Source organism: Rhinopithecus bieti, unplaced genomic scaffold (genome assembly GCF_001698545.2).
Source record: "Rhinopithecus bieti isolate Rb0 unplaced genomic scaffold, ASM169854v2 scaffold_17861, whole genome shotgun sequence".
Lineage (NCBI taxonomy): Eukaryota > Metazoa > Chordata > Mammalia > Primates > Cercopithecidae > Rhinopithecus > Rhinopithecus bieti.
The window spans coordinates 3,539,611-3,547,917 of record NW_016809830.1 but is presented as its reverse complement, the minus strand read 5'-3'; the positions used below and the strand labels follow the sequence as shown (position 1 = coordinate 3,547,917).

Sequence of the window (8,307 nt, the reverse complement as noted above, 5' to 3'; positions counted from 1 at the left end):
TCTTTTTTTTTTTCTTTTTTTTTTTTTTTTTGAGACAGAGTTTCACTCTTGTTGCCCAGGCTGGAGTGCAATGGCACGATTTCGGGTCACTGCAACCTCTGCCTCCTGGGTTCAAGCGATTCTCCTGCCTCAGCCTCCAAGTAGCTGGGATTACAGGCCTGTACCAGCATGCCTAGCTAATTTTGTATTTTCAGTGGAGACAGGGGTTCACCATGTTTCACCAAGCTGGTCTCGAACTCCCAAACTCAAGTGATCCACCCACCTTGGCCTCCCAAAATGCTGGGATTACAGGCATGAGTCACCAAGCCCGGCCAAGTTGATTTCTTCGTTGCTTCAAGAAGGCACGCCCTCTCCTCCTTGGCCCGCAGTGCCTGAAATTCCTACCATTTGGCTCTCCATTCCAGATCTCTTTGTTGGACACCAAGTTACAACTAAGTTACCAACAGAAGGAATGGACTGAAGATTAAATGGCTTGATCAAAACCATCTAACTCTTGACAATTCTTTCATCATCAAGAAGACAGGGGAGAAGTGTGAAAAGCGTAACCCAACCACACTAATTTCTGATTTTCCTATTCATCCTTTCTCCTTCTGCCCTCCATGTTTTTATTTTGCTTTTCTGGATTTCCTTTACATGGAGGGACCACCAACCTGTTCAAACACCCCGCCAGGTTTTCAAACCCCTAGCTCAAATGCTGGTTTCTCTTTGAAGGCTTCCCTGATATCCTCAGCTGGAAAAAAAGAAAAAGCCCCTAAAAACTAGAGACCATTAGCCTCAGGGTATTGTCCCCTCACTCAGTGTCACCCCCAGCAGCTAGACTGTAAACTGCTTGCCTGCAGGGCACCTGATGGGTTCACCTTTTATGTTTGCAACACTAGCACATTGTATCTGTGTCTCTGGTATGACCTGAGAAGTAAGGAAAGTTTGGTGGTTGAAAAGAATAAGCACGGCCGGGCGCGGTGGCTCACGCCTGTAATCCCAGCACTTTGGGAGGCCGAGGCAGGCGGATCATGAGGTCAAGAGATCGAGACAATCCTTGCAAACATGGTGAAACCCCGTCTCTACTAAAAATACAATAACTAGTTGGGCGAGGTGGTGCATGCCTGTAGTCCCAGCTACTTGGGAGACTGAGGCAGGAGAATTGCTTGAACCCAGGAGGCAGAGGTAACAGTAAGCTGAGATGCACCACTGCACTCCAGCCTGGGCGACACAGCGAGACTCCATCTCAAAAAAAAAAAAAAAAAAGAATAAGCACAAATAGGTTTTCTTCAGGAACTGCAGGCCGAAGAAATGGCTACAGCAGTGGTTCTCAGAGTGGCCCCTGGGCCACGCCATCAGCATTACCTGGCAACAAGGAAGAAATGCAAATTCTTGGAAACTTCAGAATCAGAAGCTCTGAGGGTGGAGCCCAGCAACCTTTATTTTAACAAGCTCTTTAGATTCTGTTGCACTTGAAAGTTTAAGAACCACTGGGCTCAGAGGAAGGTCTTAAACTAGGGGTTGAGGAGCAAATGAGCCTGTTTGTCTAAGAGCAGGGGCCTGTTTGTCTAAGAGCAGGGTTGAAGATCAAGTGAAAACCCAGGTGAGTTGTGCCGCCCAGACATGAGGATAGCAGTTCTATCCTAACACAGATCTAACACACACAGCAGTTCTGGAGGCTGGCCCTCGAGAGGGAGGGTGCAGTGTATCCAGACCTGAACTCTCGGAACTGAGCTTCTCTTCAACTTGCTGCCTGTCTCTTTGAGCTGATGTCTGAAGTCTCCTGATCAGTTTTGTCTGTTTGGGCCATGCCCAGTTGGTATGCATAGGCGGAAATCCCAATAAGGGCTTGAAACATGTTTAAATGTTTTATTTGACGTAGGTCAAATGTTTATTCTTTCGTTTTCGCCAACCCCAAGATGACGTGATTACGTTCTCCCAAGTTGCTTTACATGTTTGCATTTTCAGTTTTTCTTTTTGGCAGCATCCAACCCAGAGTAACATATCCTGGGTTCCTTGTGAACCTGTCTGTAACCGAAGCGGAGAATGTATCACGGTACTGCGATGTGCCCGGGAAAAAGCTGTGGGGTATCTCAGTGAAAACAAGGGACAATGAGAAAGATGTCTGATAAAGTTCTTGGGAGCTAGCCCACAAGCCCGCTTGTGAATCTCACCTGCTCCCTCCCATCCCTGACTGGCCTTTCTCCCTATTCATTGTGTACTTTTATTACTGACCCCGCCCAATTCTAGCCCACAGTGCGATCCCTACCCTGGAAACTACACTTCTTCTGAGTTGGCCCAGACCTACTGCCCCTGCTCAGCTCCCCAATGGCTGGTCCACTTCAGAGACTTTTCACCTCCACGCCTGCCCTCACCTCTCTCAATGCAAGACTCGACTACAGTCTTTGAGGAAAGGCTGGGCGTGTACCTTCATTTTCAGAGTTTTCATCATGATCACAGGCCTTTCATTACTATGGATTCCCAAACACTCATATTGAAATATGGTACTGGTGTGTATTAAAAAGCATTCCCAGAGGATATTGATAAATCTCTACTTCTGCTTTTAGATAATAAGCATCAATTATCCATCAACTATTTTCAGTAAAAATTTTTTTTCTTATTTATCATAGATACATTCTAAAATATAATCTTTTTTTCTTATTTTGTTTTCAAAGATATTGTTTCCAAGTATAGAATTTTTCTCAAGGAATCTAATTGTTATGTTTATTTAATTATTGCAGTAATGCTTATAATGTTCAGTTTCTATTACTTTATATAGTTTATTTTATGGTAGTATTCTAAAGTTTCAGCAAAAAAAAGAAGCTTTTAATTAAGGTGAAAAACAAACTTTTCTTGAGAAAATATGATTCCACAGATACTTTAGGTATATTTATTCATCTAATCCCCCATCAATTCTGTTAAAGTGAATACTGTTATGATTTTACAGATGAGTAAACTGGGGTTCAAACAGGTTGAAAAGTTATGCTAAAGTTAGGAGTCAATTCCAAATCTGACTCCAAAACCTTTCTTAGGACCTCCCCTGCTTCTCCCACCTCCATTCAGAGTAAGATACTAACTCAACTGCATCCCCATCACAGGGGCTGATACCTACATGCGAGTGTTCAGGAGGCTGTTAAAAACTCATGAAACTGGAGGAGAAAAAAACTTTGCAGGTAATGACAACAGGAACTCTGCCCTACCTAAAACTTCTCCAAATTGTGATGAAATGTGTGGTAAAACATCAAAAGACAATGTAGGCCGGGCGCGGTGGCTCACGCCTGTAATCCCAATACTTTGGGAGGCCGAGGTGGTGGATCACCTGAGGTCAGGAGTTCAAGACCAGCCTGGCCAACATGGTGAAACCCCGTCTCAACTAAAAATACAAAAAATTAGCTGGGCGTGGTGGTGGGCGCCTGTATTCCCACCTACTTCGGGAGGCTGAGGCAGGAAAATCACTTGAACCCAGGAGGCGGAGGTTGCAGTGAGCCAAGACCGAGCCATTGCATTCCAGCCTGCGCAACAAGAGCAAAACTCTGTCTAAAAACACAAAACAAGCAAAAAAATAACAACAACAACAACAAAGGACAATGTAATTTGGGAGTGAAAGTACATTTAGTTTGTTTTAAGTCCGATTTCCAAGATTTGAACATGGTTATTGGCCATCCATTCTTTTTAATACAGGATTTGTGAAGTTGTTGATTCGGAAGGCAACCCACAACATCCTTGGTTTCAGTACAGAAGCCACACAGCAAAAACTCCTTCAATTTGTCCTTAGTTGATATGGAGTTATAAAACATATCACATATCTCTGGAATTACCATTCCTGGTTAATTAATCTTTAGAAATAAAGGCTACCTTTACATAAGGAAAAGGTTGTGGAAAGAAAATAATTAGAGCAGAAGCAGCTCTAAATGCTGTTCTTGCTTTTATCTATTTTTAAATGATTGCCAAATGTCTGTAACTGACACCCTTAATCAGGGCTTTTAAGGTTTAGATGTGTTCATTAAACTGTAATGTGACAGTGGTGGCATTTAATTGATGGATTTTTTTTGGCTGACTTTTGCCTTAAATTTTTTTAAAATCTATTTTTTTAACAATAAATGCTTACATCAGTCATTTTGAAATGCCTGATAGCTTTTCAGCAAATTGCATTACCTGTTGTCAGACAATACACTTCTATGTCTACCCAGATAGGAGAGATTTTCAATCATTCAGTAATTCACAGTAAAAGGAATAATTCTTGACTAAAATACTCAAATATTTCAGACAAAAGTCTCCGGGGCCTGAGTTACCTGGATAATTAACTTAACGTTTTATGTTACTTTGCAAAGCTTTACATCTCACTGCTTCGAGTCATCCTGTATATTTTTTCTAACTGCTAAGATAGACATGATGTGAAAGAAACTATTTTCATTCATTATTGTCAAGCCAAAATAAGCACACGTTTAAAATAGCAATAATTTTCAAAAGTGCCAAAATGGACTTAAATTACAAGACCATGAGAATTTGCCCACTTTAAAACCTTATGTACCCAAATATCCCATATAGCCCCTATTTGTTTCATCTCATTCTATTTCATAACGAAACCATCTGCTTCATTCTTTGTTGCAGAAAATGTTAACACCTATATATTGAAAGTACAGCCATTCCTTATGTAAAAACCAAAGTCTATATACTTACTTTTCAATACTCTTTGTCCAAGAAATGTTATAGGAGGGCTGGCTCGGCTGTGGATTCCCCAGGCTGTGTGTGAGGCATTGACTGGGTGTCCCTGTTCCCGGGACAGGGATTCGAAGGAGTTTACAGGGTTCAGGGTCTTTTCCACGATCAGGTCAAAGCACAGATGGGTCTGCTTCCAGAAAGTTCATATCTTCCTAAGAGGGGAAATTCCATGCCCAGGGAAGTTCTGGAAGAAAAGCATTTTTTCCCCGCCCTTCAATGAACTAGGTCATAGCTGAAGCTGGAGAATATATTTTAGCATCCCTGTGATGAAACTTGAGGGCTGTTTCTGCAGTAGGTGCAACACTTGTTGACACGCCGGGGAGGCCCTGGCAAGGGGGCCTGGTGAAATGCAGCCCCAGGGAGCTGATGAAACCCAGATGAGCTGTCACTGGCTGCTGCTCAGCAGACCGAGCAGCTCTTTACAAAGCCCATGCTGGACCCTGGGCTTAGTTGCTCACCCCTTAGGAAAGGAAAAACTTGCTGCCTGATAAAGGGATTAAGGCCGGAGTAACACAACCAGTTCTCGTACCAAGGTTATCAGGCATTTGAAGTACACATAGGAAACCCATGGAGGGGGTGGCGGGGAGGTAAAAATACGAGTTATATGTTGTTCATTTAGAACAGGTATTATAGCCGTCCTCTGAAGTTCTCTGAGAAAGGCAGAAGCCACAGAAGGAAGGCCGGATCCACCCTCCTTACCCTCCTTACCCCCTTTGTCTGTCTGTCTGTCTCTCTCTCTCTCACACACACACACACACACCTTCCTATTTTGACTATAATAGAAAGAAGAGAATGGACAAAGATCAGAAGAAATTCGCAGAAGAAATACCACAGGTTCTATTCCTTCAGATTGCCTGGAATGGTTCTTATTGGGAAAGTCGATTTTGTAATATGGGCATTTCTTTTATTGAATTTTATCCCAGCCTAAAAACATAGAGAATCCTTTAGCATCATTCTGTAACTACTTAGCCTCTCCCCAAAAATATTTTAATGTATGACACCTGGAAATTGACAGCTTAGACAGAAATCTCTTTCGAGACTCACGGAGACGGCTCAGATTAGCAGCTCCAGGGGTGACTTTGAAAGGGACATAGCTGTAAATACTCACTCTGTGTTGAGCACTGCAATCCTCAGAAGCAAATTGTTTTACACAGCACAGAATGTACATCACTACCCCTTGATGGAATGCAACTTTTCACAAGATGAAAAATCATCTAAAATGATGAAATATTAAGAAGCGTAAGGGTGATGTGTTCTGTTTTTCAGTTTTATCTTCATATGAGGAAAAAAATATTAAAGCTGAGACACTGTAAAATGATGACTATCTCCTGGGGAACGCACCGATGAAATGCCACAGAACACAGAAATGACCAACTCTTTGCAAATGGTTGGCTTTGTGGGAAGCTGAGATCTTCACAATGTAAGGTCTGTTCCAGATAAGAAAGAGGAGATAACTTCAGGTTGGGAATGAAGAGAGGAGGAAGGTGTGAAGATAAAGAATAAACAAATGCTATGGCATGCCACAGAGAGGATAAAGTCAAAAGTGAAGGAATGTCCCAAAGCAATAGATAAATGTGATATAGTTGTGAAAGAAGTGTTGCCTGGGAGTTCTTAAATGGACAAGTTGAAATTCACTATGAAACTTAATTTTGTTCCTCTGAAATACTTTGAAAAACCAATTCCCTCACTCCTAACATTCATCTCCTAGCAAAATAAATGTAAAGAGCAGAAGGTTTATATATGTGTATATATAGATACACACACACACACACATACATGCACGAATACACACATACATGCATATATATACACATGTACATACATACATATAATGGATTTAACTGTATTTGTTTTATTCATCTCATGAATTTGCAGCCACAGAATGTATGTTTTAATCTTAGGTTTGGGGGAGGAGGCATGAAAGAAAATCAGAAACAGAAATCTTGGAATTAAACTCATAGTAGGCCTGTAATCCCTGCACTTTGGAAGACTGAGGGAGGTGGATCACTTGAGGTCAGGAGTTCAAGATCAGCCTGGCCAACATGGTGAAACCCCCGTCTCTACTAAAAATATAAAAATTAACTGGGTGTCGTGGCTCACGCCTATAATCCCAGCTGCTCAGGAGGCTGAGGCAGGAGAATTACGTGAACCCAGGAGGTGAAGATTGCAGTGAGCCGATATTGCGCCACTGTACTCCAGCCTGAGGGACAGAGCAAGACTCCGTCTAAAAAAAAAAGAAAGAAAAACCTCAAATTAGTCCAGGACATTAGTTCTAAATTTTCTGTGAATATCGAAGGAAGGATGGAAGAAATAAGATGTTGAAGAGAAAAAGAAAGGCATATATCTGTGCCCCGCTAATAGCATCAAAAAATACATGACTCTCTTTGTCACATCTACTGTGAGACTGAAGACCATTCTTAGGAATCAGACTGTTGACATTCCCGAAGATGTCAATATCACTCTGAAGGGACATAGTTATTGTGAAGGGCCCCAGAGGATCCCTGTGGAGGGACTTCAGTTACATCAGTGGAGAACTCAGTCTCCTTAGAAAGGAAAAGAAGAGGCTCCAGGTGGACAAAGTGTGGGGAAATAGAAAGGACCTGGCTACTGTTGGCACTATTTGTAGTCATAAACAGAATATGATCCAGGGTGCTGCACGGGGCTTCTGTTGTAAGATGAGGGCTGTGCATGCTCACTTCCCCATCAACATTGTTAGCCAGGAGTCTTTTGTTGAAATCTGAAATTTCTTGGGTGGAAAATAAATCTGCAGGGTTTGGATGAGGCCAGGTGTTGCTCATTCAGTATCTCAAGCCCAGAAAGATGAGTTAGTTCTTGAAGGAAATGATAGTGAACTTGTTTCAAATTCAGTTGTTTTGATTCAGCAAGCCACAACAGTTAAAAACGAGGATATTGGCAAAGAGCAAGGACTCATGCCTGTAATCCCAGCACTTTGGGAGGCTGAGGAGGGTGGATCCTTTGAGCTCAAGAGTTTGAGACCAACGTGGGCAGCATGGTTGAAATCCCGTCAACAAAAAAAATACAAAAATTAGCCAGGTGTGGTGACGTGTGCCTGTAGCCCTAGCTACTTGAGAGGCTGAGGTGGGAGGATGGCTTGAACCCAGGAGGTTGAGGCTGCAGTTAGCCACGGTCATGCTACTGCACTCCAGCCTGGGTGAAAGAGTGAGATTTTACCTCAAAAAAAAAAAAAAAAAATCAGAAAATGTTTGGATGGTATCTATATCTCTGAACAAGGAACAGTTCAGCAGCCTGGTAAATAAGATCTAAGAGTTGTCCAGTTGCACAAACAAGATGCCAGATGATTCCCCAGAACTATGTGTGATGTTTAATAATTCAATAAAATACCTCAATTGAAAAAGAATGTAAGTTTAAGATTAAAAGACATAAAAATGTTTAGCATTTCCAAGTAAAGTAGTGTAAAGAAATTATGTTTAATCTCTATTTTCTGAAACTATACGGAGAATTTTCTTAAAACTTAATTTTCAGGAAGATTTTTCCTTCTAAGGAATGGAGTTGGAAATGTATTTTTGTATCAGATGTTTATTAATTCTCTCTCTCTCTGAAAGGCCTTTTCAGCTTTCCCAAGTT

The 8,307-nt window shown here is 41.8% G+C and overlaps 1 protein-coding gene and 1 pseudogene across 1 annotated transcript in view; one reads left to right on the top strand and one right to left on the bottom strand.

The window, feature by feature from the left end:
• ALPK2 (alpha kinase 2) overlaps positions 1–5,099 on the bottom strand; it is a 148,391-nt gene extending 143,292 nt beyond the window's left edge. Inside the window, exon 1 of the mRNA XM_017890519.1 lies at positions 4,660–5,099. The gene's annotated coding sequence lies outside the window, so the exon portion shown is untranslated. The remainder of the gene's footprint in view (positions 1–4,659) is intronic.
• A 1,976-nt stretch (positions 5,100–7,075) lies between these two features.
• LOC108541038 (60S ribosomal protein L9 pseudogene) lies at positions 7,076–7,979 on the top strand (annotated as a pseudogene).
• Positions 7,980–8,307: the final 328 nt, after the last annotated feature.